General features: G+C 39.8%; 1 long non-coding RNA gene across 2 annotated transcripts in view; it reads right to left on the bottom strand.

Annotated features, from left to right (window-relative positions):
• Positions 1-6,549: 6,549 nt before the first annotated feature.
• LOC116231480 (uncharacterized) overlaps positions 6,550-17,037 on the bottom strand; it is a 27,466-nt gene continuing 16,978 nt past the window's right edge. For both annotated transcript variants that reach the window (XR_016468876.1, XR_004167477.2), the window contains one exon: positions 6,550-6,797. This is a non-coding gene — a long non-coding RNA (uncharacterized LOC116231480). The remainder of the gene's footprint in view (positions 6,798-17,037) is intronic.

The raw sequence follows: 17,037 nt of genomic DNA, 5'->3' as shown, positions 1-17,037 counted from the left end.
CTGCAAATTATTAAAAAAGGAGAAAGGAAGATTAGGAATCACCACAAATTAAAATAGGAGAATTGCCATTTAAAATGTAGTTGAATTCATTCCTTTAATATAAAGTTGTATTAAGTTTGAAGGGAATTGGAAAGAATGACCAGCATATTTAACAATTAACATGGTCTGCATTTTACTTTAACTGTCTGTCAATACACCAGGTCAGTTTGGGAACAATAGCACGCCTTGTTCTGATTAATTTGTATCATCTTCTATGAAAACATTAACTCCTGGAATGCATTGTTCCTGCAAATACTAATCATGGCATTATCACAGATGAGATGAACATTAACAGATTTAACATATCACGTTCTCCTAAATATTGTAGGTGTGCAGTCAACAGCATTGTGCTGGCCAGAAGGTAAGAAAACAAGGAAAATAATAATGTACAAAACAAACTCTCAGCCTCTTAGTTACACGGCACATAGTCCTCCTGTATGACAAAGAACTTTTATGGCAACTGGCAAATGACCAGGAATTTTAATTATCATTCTGTGAGACGTCTCCACGGGATGATGGTGCTTATTCAAAGCAGGTTCTGCTTCATGAAGCTGGTGACTATATAATAAAGTCATCTGCATGCCCTAATCTATCAATTATTCTTGTGAGATGATGAAAGTAGTGGCATTTTTAGTGCACATATGAGTTCTGTCATACAGGAGGAAAAGTTACTGCAGGCTCATACAATGAGAGCAGTAAATCATACTTTTTAAGCCTCCTACGCAGTGGGTAGAAGTCACATCTAGCTGAGCTTCAGCTCTTTTCCTTTCTCCCTGTTTACCCATGACAACTTTAAAAAAGATTGCCATCTGGTATCCCATCTGCCTGCATGCCCAATCTTATGCTTTCTGCAGTTGCTTTTATTTGTCCCCAGTGCCGCCTTCATGGAAGAGACAGCAGTCCCTCCTGAAACTCTGTGTAATTTGGGACCTTTCAGAAGCTCTGAAAGAAGTCAGAATCCAAGGATGAAAATCTTCCATTCTAGTTATTAATAACACTGGGGGAAAAAAAAAAAAAAATGTGCTGAAGAAAAATGACAACACCTGTTCTTGCCTTCCAGGTGCTTGAAACAAAACTTCGTTGCTGAGCTTCAGGGATTAAGGGAAGGGATTGTATTTGCCTGCTGCAGTTAGATGCAGCGTCCTCAAGGACCCCAGAACCTGCATGGAGACATGGAGGAGAGAGGAAATAACCTTTACAGAAAGAAAATCAGTCAAATCATCTTTAGCATTCAAACAAAAGATGATATGTATAAGGCCGTCTGTGTTATTTTTTTCCCCATTAAGAATGTTATTAATGAAGGTAACTTTCCATCAAGTATTGGTCTTGTTACAGGAGATAGAAATGAGCATGATAGATAAAGCCCATGAGCCTTTCCTGTATAGCTTCTACATGTAGAATAGCACAGGTGCTGGGAAAGACACTATGGGACTCAAAGGAACCTATCACTCCTTCCCAAAAGCTGTACTAACTGTGCATTGATTTCAATGAAAGAAGTCCTGATGACATGTGAGAGCAGAATCAGGTCAATAAATATCACGTGTAAATACATCAACAGAGCCTATACTGGAATTATTTAGAGTGAAACTCTTTAGCCAAATCACAAAAATCCTTCTCGATTTGGAAAAGTTACTTTCCCACCTACTTCAGTTCAGTGCAGTGGGAATTTGGCATCATAATCCCTTAAATAACAGTAAAAAATCTCAACTTGAAGTGAACTAGTGAACTCTGACATCAATCTAACAAGCAACCAAAGAAGTCACACGATGGAGAGCCTTTAAATCACAGCATGAACAGGAGCAGAGGAAGCAGAGGGACCAATAGCATAACCAGTCAATGATATGGGTACAGATGTCCTGCAGTTATACACTGCCTAATGAAGAGACGTTATACTCCACCAATGATGCACAGAGAAGTGCTCTGTGTTTTCATTTTATAACAAGGGAAACTAACTCTGGTATTAAATAGATGGACTTAGGCTTGCAGCCACAGTAAATCTGTCTCAAATCCTTTCACCTTGCTCCAAGGATGGGAGTAGGAGGTGCAGTAGGGTTAGCCCAGACTTCAGTTTCTCCCAGGAGGACTTGGATTACTTCAGCTCCTGGGATGAATAGCGTGGTTGGAATAGCACTTATATTAAGTAATACACATGAATACAAAATATAGTTTTCTATTTTATCTGACATGGCTATGCCATCACTGTAGTGTAAAAACCCAGGCACTTTAAGTTGTTCAAGATAAGTTTGTGTGAAATTTCTGCATAGAAAGAGTATGATGGTTTCATCTGAGGACCCTGGCATTTCCTGAGGTTATACGGCACCTAGATAGGAGACAATGGAGATTTGCTGATTTACATCAGCTGTGAATTCATGCAGGCATTTAGTGGAGATACCACCTGCTTCCTGAAATGGAAAAAAATAAACTCGGTGTTGAAATTGATCTTGTGTTATCCAGGAAATCTGCATGTATATACAGTAACATGCTGTCCTGTTCTTTATGGTTTTAGGAAATGAACGAGGACTTCAAGGACAAAAAAAATACTCTTCTGCCAATTCAAGAAAAGATAATGGATGAGGTGTTACAGAACCTGTAGGTGAGTTCAAGTTTGCATTATAACCATCTTTATGTAAGTCAGGTTATTTATATCATGTTTAATATAGCTGCCATTTCAATCACTGTTACTTTAACTTATTTATTTAAAAATTAATGAATGCCTCAGGTTGCCTGCCAGCTGTATCATAGCCACACAGGCTGTCGTGCAAGAGATCAGTCATTCAAAATCAATGCGTGACAAAGCAGAAGAAAAAGAAATATCCCCACAAATGCAAACATTATGAGGGAAGTGCTTTATGTCTTGTAAGCCACATCGTCAGCTGGCCGTCTTAACTGAGACAGTCACTTTTCTCTCTGTGGTTTTAAATAGCAGTGTGATGGATGTGTTATGTTCTCTAAACTGCCCCAAGAAAATAATTTTAATTTTCCATAATTCATATATTCATTTACACGTGCTGAGAGAATGAAATGTTAGCATTTGGATTTAGAAGCCTGTGGAACCCATACTGTCCTGATGGAAACAATTATGTTGAAAGAAAAGCAGCAGCAAAGCTGACTTCCAAAACTCTGGGTGACACCAGAAGTCACTGAGCTCCACCAAACACCAAAGCACTGACTTTTACCTCGCTCACTTAACTTGCTCAGGAAAATCACTAGTGTGAAAAATGAACTCATGTTTAGTTTTGGTTTAATACTGCAGGGAGGGGAGTCATCTTTCAGTCTGAAAAAGATAGGGAGAGAAGAAGTAGACACAGTGCTACCCATCAGTGAGGAGGTGATGTCAAAGGCATGTTTCAATTAGTGCAAGAGTAGCTGTGGCCATGTTGGCCTAAGGCAAATACTCTGAATCTAACAGCAGTGGGAATTCCTTTGGGAATTCTGAATAGAGGGATATTATTTTACCATTTTGGGTCTTATCTCTCCCAGCAATGTTGCTGGTAAGTTTAATTGATATATCTTTTCTCATTTATTGTTATGTGAAGGCACAACAGTGAACAATCCTTCCAGCCAAAAAACCCTCACATGCTGCTATTATAAACAACGTCTCCTTAATCCAAACAGCTACAATAATTTTATTAGCAGTCACAGCCTAGAAGAGATGGAACAATTAGCCTGTTTTACTGGGATAGAGTTTTATAACCCCATAAAATCAACTTGTTTAGCCTGAGGCTTTTAGCCATTCAAATGAAGAAGCCCAGCTGAGAAGTGGCAAATGATAACACTTACCTACAGGTCCTCCAGCAGACCAACTGTAAGCTCAGCTGCAGTGATGCTACGTAGGTGACAGAATGGCTCCTTTGGTCTATTTCACCTTTATTAAGTGACAAAAAGCATAGCAAGTAAAACATCCATTAGGAAAACCAACAGCTTCTGGAGAGAGGATCATTTAAATCCAAAGATGAAGCTGGAAGTTTGTATGACCAGCAGAAATCAAGGTACCTTCTCAAAAAAGGGAAAGAGCTGCACACCCGAGGGTTTGTCAAGTTGGGAAAATAAGGAAGTTTTTTTAAGTGATATCTTTCATTCAGTTAATGTTGCTATGAGCAGAAGAGTTAAAATTGGTAGACGATGATTCTGTCTTGTGTGGTCAATAGATGATGCATCTTTGGCTTATGAAAACAGTCTTTTTCATCAGTTTCTGTTCGGTTGAAATGTAATTGTACAGAGAGGCTCTCATCATGTCATCTCTTTCTATGCAGTGGTATGCTTTGTATTTGTGATGTAATGCACTGAAATCTATTTCCAGATTCTGTTTTCTCCTTAAAAGTGACTTAATGTAGAGTGAACTCTTTCCTCCTTACAATTTCTCTTTATGAATGTGATCTACTGAGAGAAAAGAGTGAAATTACTCTTCTGCTTCTATTAAGAGAGGTTCTCTTTTTGTTTCAGTGAGGTCTTGATTTTAGAGTTCTAAATACTCCACAACAATTAAGAAAATTAAGTAGGGGTAGCAGTAAAGTGAAGCAAATCAGGATTAACCCTGATGTAAAGGAGGAGTTAAGCACAATGACATCAAGCAGCAGGAAACTCTGAGGAGCAATGAGTGAATATAGTCTGCTTAATTTATGAGAAGGAGCACAGAGTAAATGCTTGAAGAGAGCACACAGAATAGAGCAGGTACTTTTCACTATGGAATAATTATGCAGTGTAAGGCAAGAACATCCTCTGCATACTCTTCTTTCTGCAAAGCACTCTTCTCTAGCCATAGAAAACTTGGAAAACTAAAAATTATTGGTGTTTTAAAAATTTTTCCCCATTACATCATAATGAAAAATTCAGCCCTGCCAATAAATCACTTCAGCCTGCCCCTTTTGTACAACATCATGTTCTCTTGTTCCCCTCTTTATTATTAACTTTAACTCCATGGGGCATTACCATAGTTAACATCAAGGGCTCACTCACAACCTGTACTCCATCACCCGCAGAGCTGACAAAGTTGTGATGAAAGCTTTGCATTGCTGCTGTTGTGCCTTAGTGATTTTCCTCTGCATGGTTAAAGCTGTAACTAGTGATCGATGTGATCCAGCCTGACCTTTTTCTAACCTGTCTTAGCAACACCCCTCTTTGCTTGGCCCCTCTGACACTTCTTGATTTAAATCCATAATGTGCAGCTCAATGGTTTTCTTGTTCCTCTTCCTCAAAAAATAAAAGCTTGAATCGGGGGAGAACAGTCAATTCATGGGCATCTTGGACTTGAAGGCAGGGCACATCTGTGATGTTTCAGAGCACAGAAAATCATCAGGAATTTGAGATTATCACTATAGAGCTTGCTATATTCAGGAATTTCCCAGGAACCCACAAGAATGCTGCAAGAAGCTACCGAGCAGACATACACACATCTTAATTTTGGGGGGGAGCAAAGCAGTATCCACATTTGAGACACAAACTGTTTCCAGAAACCGCCCAAAGGATGTTGGAGATTCTGATCTGAGCTTTCTGTAGCTGCTGTTATGAAGTTCTAATGGCAGAAAGAACTGCGTCTTGACATCCCTGTGGCTGTAGTTGTCTCCAAACTGGGCTTAATATTTCATATGAGAAAATGAAAAGCATCACAGAAATTCTTTGCCTTGATCAAAAATGAAGATGATAGCTGCTTCTTTGCTTTTATTCTGGCAGTGTTGTATTAAAAACACATTTCTCTTTATTAATTACAAAGGGACATTCTTCTTTTTTTTTTTTTTTTGGATACTCCTGAGGGATTCTTTTGGGAGTTCTTCAAGGAAAGAAGGAAAATCAAATTTTCCATTTATTCATATCATCTTTCAATTCTCAGCAACACATTCAGAACACAAAGCAAAATGTTTTTCTTGACCACATCAAATTCACACACTCTGATATACCACATTCTCAAAACAGTATATGTAGAAATGTCCTTAAAAGAAGGAAAAACCACAGCAAGAGGGAAAAAAAAAAAAAAAAAGAGGAGAGGGAAGGATAAGAAAGAAATGACATACTAGCAATGAAAGATATTGCTAAGAAGAAATATATTTTTTGCTTGGCAAAAATAAGAGGCATCTTTGTCATTGCCAAAGTGAAGTCAGATTACTTTTCAGAGTTATGCAAACCTCAAAGTTTTGCCTGGAGGAGATCCTGAAAGAGAATTTGAGGAAGGTTCATTCCAATTCCTGCTATTTGATCCATAAAGGAGAAATACTGCTGGCACGAGTTCAGTACACTCTGGGATGATATTGGCCTGTCATCCTTGAAAGAAGAGAGCTATTGCTGGTAGGGAAAAAGGCAAGCACCTCCATGCATGACTTCCAGTGGTATCCAGACACTATTAGAAGTAAGAACTCCACCAAGTGGGAACAAAGCCCATTGTGAAGTTAGTTAGCTGTTTCACATTGGTGGTACTTTTATTTCAGTACTTTTGAATGTCAGCTCTAGTTATGGATCAGGATCCTTTTGTTCTTTAGATAAACATGAAAACTTCACTTTCTGTGCAAAGAAATAGAAATGATGTTTGTGTTTTATTGTTTAGTTCTCAGTGTCAGCACGACAGGCTTTTGATGGCAGTGAGCCTTGATATGGTTGCTTGGTATTTCATCACTTTGCTGGGTGACACCAATCATGATAGAAGAGATGCTTTTGGCACTTGCATACCTTCGTCGTGCTGTAACTTGCCAGTAGGGAAGGAGCAGAACCTTAGCCTGCAGGGGTATCCTGTATAACGATCCATTAATCCAAGAAGATGTATCAGTTACCTGTCAGACAAAAAGAATTTTGAAAACTTTTAAAGTATTTTCTCTACCAATAGCATAATGAACCCAAGCCTGTCATTTTCTTCAGGCCAAAGTCCATTCTGCTTAAAGCAATACAACTATTAAACTTTCAGGAATGGTGCTCCTTAAGCAAAGCAAAACTTTCATGTAACTCTTCCTTCTCCCTGACAGCAAAGATCTTTATCATGCTACAGTCTACATTTTGAGAACAATGCCTGAAATAAAGAGGGAAAGAAATTGTTTAATACTGTTATTTCCTCTAAATAAGATCACAGAATCACTGGATCATAAAAGGTTGGAAGAGACCTCTAAGATCATCCATTCAGCCATCAGCCATCACCACCATGCCCACTTTGGAGGATGCCAAAGCAGACATAGAACTGAACAGCAGTCTCAGGACACATCATGCTTTTAGAATTATTATTCTCTCCTGATGCACCTTGTTGCAATTGTAACGTTAGTCTCAGAAGTGAGAGCAAGAAGAAATCATTACAGTTGGAACATTTATTTCCTCTCTGCCATCAAAGAGACAAGCCTCTGGACAGCAAATTTAGTGGTATTTTACTGGATACAGATGCGTAGCACTGCACATCTCTTCTTTCTGTAATATAACAGCAGTGGAGAGTTTAGCTGTGAGAACAAACTTTAAGAAGATATCTCAGTCCTGTAGGACAGTGAAATAGTTGTCCAAATCACAATGTGGGACTCAGAGCCATGCCCTAGAACAAGTCTTTTCTTATTCTTACAAGGAAAGATCAAGATAGATCCATATGTGACTTTTGACAATTCAAGGAAAAAAACTTCAAATGCTTAGGTATTTGATCATTATTTTTTTTATAACCTATCAAAACCATAGGATTTGTAAGCATTCCTTCAGCCCTAGGGGGTCTCTTTCTCTTCTCTATTTTTTATATTATCCCAATAAAGGAGGAGGCCTTACTTTTGTTGAGAAAACTAATTTAATAGAATAGAAGATTTTTACAAGAAGCAAACTTGTAAAAATGGCATCCTGGGGTTCCCCATTTATTACATTACAATTGTTTCTAGATCAAACCTGTTCGGTTCAGCGTTGAAAGGATGGGTTTGCTGCTGTCCATCACTGAAAGCCCTACAAAAGTAACAGATATTTTCTGGGTCATACCCTCTAAAAATAAGTCACAATAGGAATGTTAAACTAACTTACAATGTGTGAATCAGAACTCCAGTTGCCTTGTACTTCTACAGGATTAAGAAAAACCCCTCAAGTGCAGCAATAGGTTATTTAAAGACCAAAGTAAATAGATCTGACTGCAGGCAGACACAGGAAACAGATCAGTGTCTCATGACGATGAAATCTGTGTAAGTTTTGACAAGAGCCACATGCTGGGGCTCATCCAATAGAGATCTTTCCACCAGGTATTTGATGAAGCCTATGAAGATGCAGATTACCTTCAGTTGATGCAGGGAAGTGAAGGTGCATGAATGCATAGTATTTTTGCAGGCAGATATAGCCTTATTCCAATCCGACCTCAGACTCTCAACCTTTTATCTCTTAGACTTATTCCAGTACCAGTCGTGGTTACATGACTTCCAGTTTGCTTGGATCAGGGCAGAGATGGGCTATGTGTGCTTGTCTGACACAAATACATGCTAGAGCCTGCAGCTAGAGTCCAGGAAAAGGTCTTTGACATAACAAACATACTGTGTAGTCCAAGACCTCCACAGCTCCAAGCTGTACTGCTGCCATGACTTCAAGTTCTTGCTGTGATGCTTTTTATAGGAATATGATGACATTAGCTAGCACTAATGTGATGTTTTCCTAAGAAAATGTAGTACAGGTAGATGTGTTAAGTCAAAACTTCTCATAGCACCGGGCCCACTTGGTGGTACAAGGGTCCCTCAGAGCAATGCTATTTGTACTTTGAGCTGTGTTTATGAGGACCAAGGCACACAGGAGTCCATGGAGAGGGGCTGCCCTGGTTTCCTTCTATTCTTCTTTGGTGTCACCATACTCACCATCTTTGCTGCTTCTCACAAAAACTCATCAGCTGGAAACACATCCAGAAATAAAACATAGCTCTGAAAGCAGCACTACTGCATGCAGGACTGAGTGGCAGCTCCCAGTTTCTACAAGTTTTTGGTTCTACTCATGTTAGAACCATGTTAGAACCAAGGGGCAAATTTGTAAAGAAATGTAGAGGAAATGAGAAATTAAAAGGTCAAATCTGGAAAAAAATTGTGTCTTCCACTTCTGTTACGTAGACACTGGAGAGAAGCCAAAAGGCAAATGCAGTAATAATAAGACTTCTGGAAAACATGGAATAATAATAGAAGCTAAATCAATCTGAATCTCCAAAGGTGGAGACTACCCAGACCCTAACCTAGAGCAAAAGGGATTAGGAAAAAACACACTCTGATATTTGAGAATTTTTTTTAACACATCAGACAAAACCACTGTGAGATTGAGAATGGAAACTGGAGCTACACAAAGTCAAACTGGAAGAAAGTTGACAGCCTTAATTTGATAACAGCCCATCACTGCAGGAATTTCTCATGCGTGGTTTCCCCAGCACTTAATTTTTTTGATTTTTATAATTTGATTTCTTTATAAAAGATAGACTTCTACTTACTATTTTAGTCTAGCCTGTAATATGTAGAAAGCCAGATTAAATCATCATCATATTCCCTTGTAACCTTAATCTACATATGATTAAAAACACATTATGTAGTTACCTGTTCCTATAGAGATGATCATCTCCTCCCCATTAAGTTGATATTTTCAAGCCATCAAATCAAACTAGCCAAGACAAAGTGTGCTTGATGAAATTATGCTGCCAGTGTGACATCTGCGAATTACAGCTGTGCCTTTAGAGATGTCAGTAAGTAAAAATCTTGAGGCTGAAGTCCTAAAACACAATAGATACACAGCCAGCATGGTGTCCCACAGGTGTGTGCAGGTGTGCCATGCTCTGGAGGGGACAGCCAACCCTTCAGGCCCTTCTTGTATTCCACCATCCTCCATGAATATAGGAGATGGAATTTTTTTACACATTAATAGTAGCAATCACATGAACCCAAGCTCATTTTCACAACCAAAGCATGCCCAATCAACAGTCTCATTTTTTTCCCTGCCTTATGGATATTAATGCAACAATTTTGCAGAAAAGGTACAGGTGGGTTTCACACTCCTTCTGGGCCCCATGGTAGAGACTCATACAACAAAGGCTTGCAGGTGTTTCCTATATCTTTGTGGTTATTTCTTTCAAACAGCATCTGTTGAAATGCATCTTGCCTCCTGCTTAAAATAACCCCGTTGCTTGGCAATGCAGGGTGTTTGCCTTAGCTTTAACTGCCCACCCACACTGAACATTTTATGTTATTTAGATCGACCAGGGGGCACAATGAGAGCCTTTGACCAGCAAGGCTTCCCTCCAGAGTGGGAGGCTCTGAAGGGGGAAAGGTGACCCAGGGATGTGGTAACATTTTTCACCTCCACTTCTCTTTCCAGTCGGGCAGCCCCGTCATAGTTGGCACCAACCACACTACCACCTGCTGCCTCCTCAGCGTCCCAGCAGAAATACACACAAAACCTGGCTTGTCTTTGGGTAATTGCACTTGTAAAGTAGAAGCAGCTCACTTAGGCATTGCACATGGCATCTTATTAAGCACCTCGTGATACGTAAAATTAAGACAACTGAAAGAAAATTACTGAAAATGCTTCTATACACTTTGTGACCACAGCTGACTTGTATCTGGTGAGGTTTCCTGGGTGATAAGTCCATAGTTCCCATAACCTTTTGGAAAATGTCTGATTTAACTTTATTTTGCTTCAGTAATAACTACTAATTTTGTGTTAACCAATCAAAAGAAAACAAGTGATCAAAGCAAGACCTAGAAAAACAGACCCAGGACACATCTAGCCTGAAGTAGATGTGGATTGAACATGATTTGGTTCTGAATTCTCAGCATGAGCTATAACTAATCATAACTAAAATCCCCTGGGCAAACTGATCTAGATGTGGTGTCCCTGTTCATTGCAGGGGAGTGGGACTAAATGGCCCTCAGAGGTCCCTTCCAACTCTACAGGCTCTATGATTCCATGATTATGTGATTCTAATTCAGACATGCAAAGTGGTCTGGGAGGGAACTGGAAGTCAGGTGGTAACGCTAGGCAGTACAAATTTACCTTGATCTGTGAATTTCACTGTAGGAAGAGCATTAGGTTGTTTTGGTGTATTTTTTTTCCTTTTTTTTTTTTTATTTCTTTTTAGTTGTTTGTTTGTTTCCTTTAAGATATGATTTAGAAACCACTTGGGAGTTACTTGGATGCTACCTTCCAAATGTAATGCTTTTATTTTTTAATATTGCAGTTGAAATGCTGAATCACAGCTTGAAGCAGTGATTGAGCACCTGGTGGAAGGCAGGGCCAACCCAGGGAGCTCAGGTGCATTCAATGCAGCTGAGTGACCAGAAGGGCTGGACCCAGGATCCACCCCTTCCCAGCCCTCATTTAAGGGTTGGCAGTGGAGGCAAGGATATATCCCTGGAGATTTGTGCTTACCTGAGGCTTTCTGAAGGTAAGAAGAATTTATTTTTTCTTTCTGTTTGTTTTTGTGTCTATGTCTGCTGCATTTGGGCTTGTTCTGTATTTTCTGTAGTCAAAGTCATTACCACTCTGCTATTACTGCTGTACTTTCCGTCATGTTATAGCATTACAAATGTCATCATGCATTGGATAGGCCAGCACTTGCCAAACTAGCCAGTTCCTTCAGAAGCAGTGCCCAAAATCAGGCAGGACCTCACTCGCACTTAATTGCTCTTGGAAAATAAACATTTTACCTCATATTTTCTACGCTCTGCCTAACAGCATGGTAACTTCTGCTTCTCATGCATGGAGAGAGATTAACGAGTACTTCAGTACCCACCCTGTCTTCAGACTTCCCTCTATAAATAGGTGGGAAGAATTGCTGCTTGGTGTCTACCTCTTTGCCTAGGATAGGTAGTTTGTTTGAAATAGATTTCTAACTTTTAAATAGCTAATGTTTGATGAAGCAAATTCCATCTTTACTGAGTAATTTTAAAAGTTTAATCCGTTTAAACAGCCCAGAGGAAAGAGTGCTGGTAACTATTGACATCTACCAGCATGCTCCTGACCTAGAAGAACAATACTACAAAACTTCCCTAGAAGAGTAATCCACTTTTCTATAATATTCAGAATGGTAGTGCAAATAATAGAACTTCAATAAGAGTTGGTGTAGGCAGCTACCATGCTATCAGGTGCTTATAACCTCTGTGTCCATACTCATAAAGCTAGGCTACTAATTAAGTGCAATTAATGCATCGTGCGTCAGAAGGGTAAACTTTGGTATTTTGTGTATCTTCAGATATTGTTTCTTAATAAAAACTAAAATAATTGGAATAGATGTATCATGATCAATTAATGAATAGCACTACTCTTTTCCTCATAACTACCTTGGTCTTCACGAAACACATTTTGAAGATTTCGGTTTTCTCTCTTTTTTAACGTCTTAGGCCTAAGTATTTTAATGATTGTATTTGTTGTACTTTCGTAATACAAAACACTTAGTAGCTTTTTAAAATGTGATTTCATTCACAACGTACAAGTCAACTGCATTTAAATAACTGCTAGATAAACTGCCCCCAACTTGAAATGAATACTGGATGAAAAACACAGCATGTTCTACTCCCTTAAATTTGTTCTGCGTAACTTTTAACCAAATTTTGGATGGAAGAGGTGAATTATTGCACTGCATACAACTTTGGGCCACACACTCAATGCTGCCACCCATAAACGCCTTACCTCATATTGAAGGACTGGTGACACAAGGCTGTACCCGACATCATGCAGGGCTGTGTGATGACTGATTCCAGTGGATGAAAGGTAATGTTCATAACCACAGGCTCTTGACCTGGTGGTGACCCACTCAATCTCCTTTTAAGAGGCTTCTATGAGGGGGGAAAAAAAACCCACACCAGAGCACTTGTTTGGGTAGTTTTCTGAGAGGCTGGGGAATTTCATTAGCCTTGAAAGAGATTACTGAATCTAAGTAAGGTTCCTACATTTTTTGGATTCATTATACCTTTGTAGTTAAATTAACCAGAGTGGCTTTCAGATGCCTATGTAGTCATTTAGGAACAATAGTGGCCATTCTGTCCTGAGATGCACTAAAAACATGGAACAGCTCTTTCTGTAGCATGAAAGCAAATGTAGTGGTGGAGTGGTCTGAACACAGAAACACTTGGAACAATATAACCTAGGGGTTACCTCAGTCATCTTAAACTGCAAGTGTCTCCTGGATGGCTGTAATTGGGAAAACAGCAAAGACAAAGGAACTAAAGAACTATCAGTGGGAAAGTTAACTCAGGTAAAAAATAAATCCAGTAAGAGATTATGGAACTGAATTGACTGTAAAGTCAGATGGCTTAAACTTCACAGATCTCGCTGATGGAACAACAAAGAGAAGACAACAACAGTATGGGAAATATACAAATTAACACTGCTGGAGTATGAAGTGAAAGGTACCTAAAGGTGGTAGAAGTCACTGAAAGGGCATTTTTACACACATTCCCCTCAGAGGAAATCCTATTGTTATTTCTGAGTGAGTCAGCCTGGGCTTATTCCACAGAATGAGCACATGTGTTTCAGAAAGCCTTTCCAGTGAGATGCAATGAAGATGGAGCAAAAGGGCTGATGGGCACCAGCTGGAGTCTGGGCACTGCCTTGGTTCTGCCATGCAAGGTTCCTGCCACCCAGTAGCTGCATGGGCAAGGTGTTTGTCTCTGGGATTTATGCTTTGATTGATGTGTGCTAAGAACAGAAGGTCTGTATTGGGGAGAGTGGGAGACAGAAAAGGAATTAAGTGAAAGTGTAAGGAATCAGGGGCTTACAATACAGGTTTAGAGGCGAGAAAAGAAAACACAGAAAGACAAGAAAATTCCTCAACACGTTAAAACGTACCAAAAGATCTATATGAAAAGGATACAGAGCCATTGCATGGTTCGAGTCAGCTGATTTGTTCAGACTTTGATAAGAACAGTGCTGCTTCAGTCATATAAAAAGCATGTTGTCAACTGCCATCGAAACTGGCCTACCTGAAAGTTCATGCTCAGATCTGAGAAACTGTGGCTATGTTTTTTTGAAAGCATTGTCGAGTGTAATGGTGGCAACCACCTTGTATCTTCCCTTCCGGATAGGAGGTATCAAAGATGCTCAAGAAGGAATGTACCAGTTGTCTGCAGCTCAGGAAGCATTAAGTGACCGCTTGGTGGTCCGCAGTATGATCTCAATGGTTTCAAGCTGGGCCAGGGAAGATTCAGGCTGGATATTAGGAAATACTACTTCTCTGAAAGAGTGGTCAGGCACTGGAATGGGCTGCCCAGGGAGGTGGTGGAGTCACCGACCCTGGAGGTGTTCAAGGAACGTTTGGATGTTGTGTTGAGGGATATGGTTTAGCGAGAACCATTGGTGATAGGTGGATGGTTGGACTGGATGATCTTGTAGGTCTTTTCCAACCTTGGTGATTCTGTGATCTGGGACAGAGGAGCCATGCAGAACCCTTGAACATCCCCCAGTGACAAAAAAACAAGTGAAATATTGTTACAACATTCTTCTGTATTAGTTGGGACAGAGAGAAGATGGTTTGTAAAGAGATGCAGCATGAATATAAATATATGTTTTCACAGATAGCATTACACGCTTTCCCAAATTGTTTTTAATTTGCTTTCAATTAATTATGTCTAATCTACCACCTGTCAGCTATGAAGACCAACTTACTCCATCAAAGTCCTTTAACTTTGAGAAGAACACTTTCTGAGCAAGTCCTCTCTATAACAGTGTTGCATTTATGCTGTGTGGCACCTGGAGCAATGCTTTGTGCTTTCTCCATTTTGGGGCTTTGTGAACAGAATGTTTGGACATGCAGATGTTCACCCTCCCACGAGTGCTGGCCTCCACTGCAAATTCTTGTTGCTGTCTTGTCCTCAGGAAAAGCCTTAGATATACAGGCTTATCTTAGTGATTTAAACGCAGATACCTACGGATGTGATGGATTTCTTTTATTTGCAGTCTCCCAGTTAGGACTAGATGGATATCTGAGACATGTTAAAGCTCAAACAGAGAGGGGTGCTTGATGCAGAAATTACAGGGTTGGATTCAAAGGCTGGTGTTATGTGGGAGGTCAGGCAAGGTGAGTGTGTACTTCCAACTGCTTCATCTACACTATAAATTTCAAAGCTGTCTGTAAAACTAGGAAATGCACAAGGAATTTCATGCAAAGTGTTTACCTTTCCTTTTGTCTGAGGTGTAACCCAACGTTTTGCCTTTCCACCACATTGTTGTGAAAGGAAATTAATTTCCCTGCTCACTAGTTATACTGAAATTATTTAAAGCCAATTCTCAGCTACCACGTACTTGATCATAGAAACTTTCTTAACCCCAAAGCTCTCTTGTTTCAACGCTTTTCTCCAACAAGAAATCCACCAGAAACAAAAATAATTTCTTTCTAACCTCTCAACCCAGGACTCCCTGTTCAGACCTAAATGGAATTCCAGGGAAGAAAATTTCAACCCCTTTTTCTTCCTTTAGACAGTTACCTGTTTTCATCTGGTCCTTCTTAGCCTTGATCCTGAAAGGAGCAGGGAGTGCTCAGAGTATCACCCTACATAGAAGGGTAGACCTGAGTTTGTTAAATCCTCGAAGAAGGGATGGAGCAGATACGTATATGCATATAACACAGATAGTATTGATATTATTTATACCTCTTTGGGCAGAGTCTGGACAGAAGAGAGAAGGACAGTAGAAAATGGATCCATTTCATCTGACTGGATGTGTTCAATGGTGATAACAAAGGCTGAATAAACTTGGCTGATGCTGTCCCCACCTACAGCCAAAGACTGAATTCTTCCTTGAGTAGAGCCAAGTGTACTCCATAGCCAAGACTGTCAGCCCAAAAGAAATGCATTGAGTTTTCTATTAGTGCATTAGCTTCTTATAACTTCTTTTACAGAGAGGGTAGTGAGGCACTGGAACAGGTTGCCCAGAGATGTAGTTGATGCCCTGTCCCTGCAGACTTCCAAGGCAGGACTGGATCAGGTCCTGGGTAACCCGATCTTGCTGTGTTTATCTCTGTTCATTGCAGGGGAGTTGGACTAAATGACCTTTTGAAGTCCCTTCCAACTGTAAGGATTCTGTGATTCTAAGTCCTATAGACAAATCTTCCAAATATGAGGCAAGGGAACTGTGTGCCACTGTGCAGAAAGAGTAGGCTCACAGCATGCTGGGTCTCATTGTACAGTCATATCTGAAACTTATGGAAGCTGACAAAGAGAAGGAAAAAAACTCTTTACAAAAGTCTCAAGGTTTGTAACAAAGCAAACTGAGGAAGTGCCAGGTTATTATGAAACAGAAGAGGCTGAAAAATAATCATAGATACTTGCAGTATCTAGAAAAGAGTACACTCAGAACGTGGCACTGGGTTGGGGGGAACTGGAGACTGAAGTTGTAGAACCAAACAAAAATGGAGTCATGCTGGCTACCTGCAAGAAATACAACTGTAATGCAAATCATGGGAAGTGTGAGCTGCAAGCTGAGCGAGCTCAGAGGGGGTGGAGGTGGCTGCCCAGATTTCATAGCACTGCGCCTTTATGAGCTGAGCACTTCACTGAGCGTGTTTTCTTTCATATTTATTTTCACAGAATCAGCCTGATCTCATGTTCCAAGAATGAAACCCTGGCATGGAAGTGGCATATCTGCTAGTTAATGTCAACATTTGATGTGCAGTCAGAGAGCAAACAGGATTTCATATTGTGGTAAGAAAGGGAAATACTATTTGCTTTAATTCTAGTTTCTTTTTGTCAGATGTATTAGGAGACTCATAAAATAGTAAAAGAAATTTATTCTTACTTGCAATTATAAGAAAAATATATATGTATACACAGTGTACCTACTTCTACAAGTAGAAACAGTATGTAAAATCTAGCTAGTAATGAATAGCTTGAAACATCCTTTGCAGAAAGCATTATAATAAAAGACTCCAGTGACTTTGTTTAACATGTAGCTACTAAGAAGGGGAAGAGAACACTTGACTGTGAATGAACTTCCCTATAGCAAAAGGAAAGTTCTCCCTGATTTACAAATAGGCACAGAGAGACTAAGATATCACGTAGAGTGGATACAGTTTGCTGTCCAGCTCTCACCAGCCATGTGTGTAAAGCAAATTAACCC

Source organism: Phasianus colchicus, chromosome 8, assembly GCF_987193195.1.
Source record: "Phasianus colchicus chromosome 8, bPhaCol1.hap1.1, whole genome shotgun sequence".
Taxonomy (NCBI): domain Eukaryota; kingdom Metazoa; phylum Chordata; class Aves; order Galliformes; family Phasianidae; genus Phasianus; species Phasianus colchicus.
The sequence above is the reverse complement of the archived record's forward strand: the minus strand, read 5'-3'. Positions and strand labels throughout refer to the sequence as shown.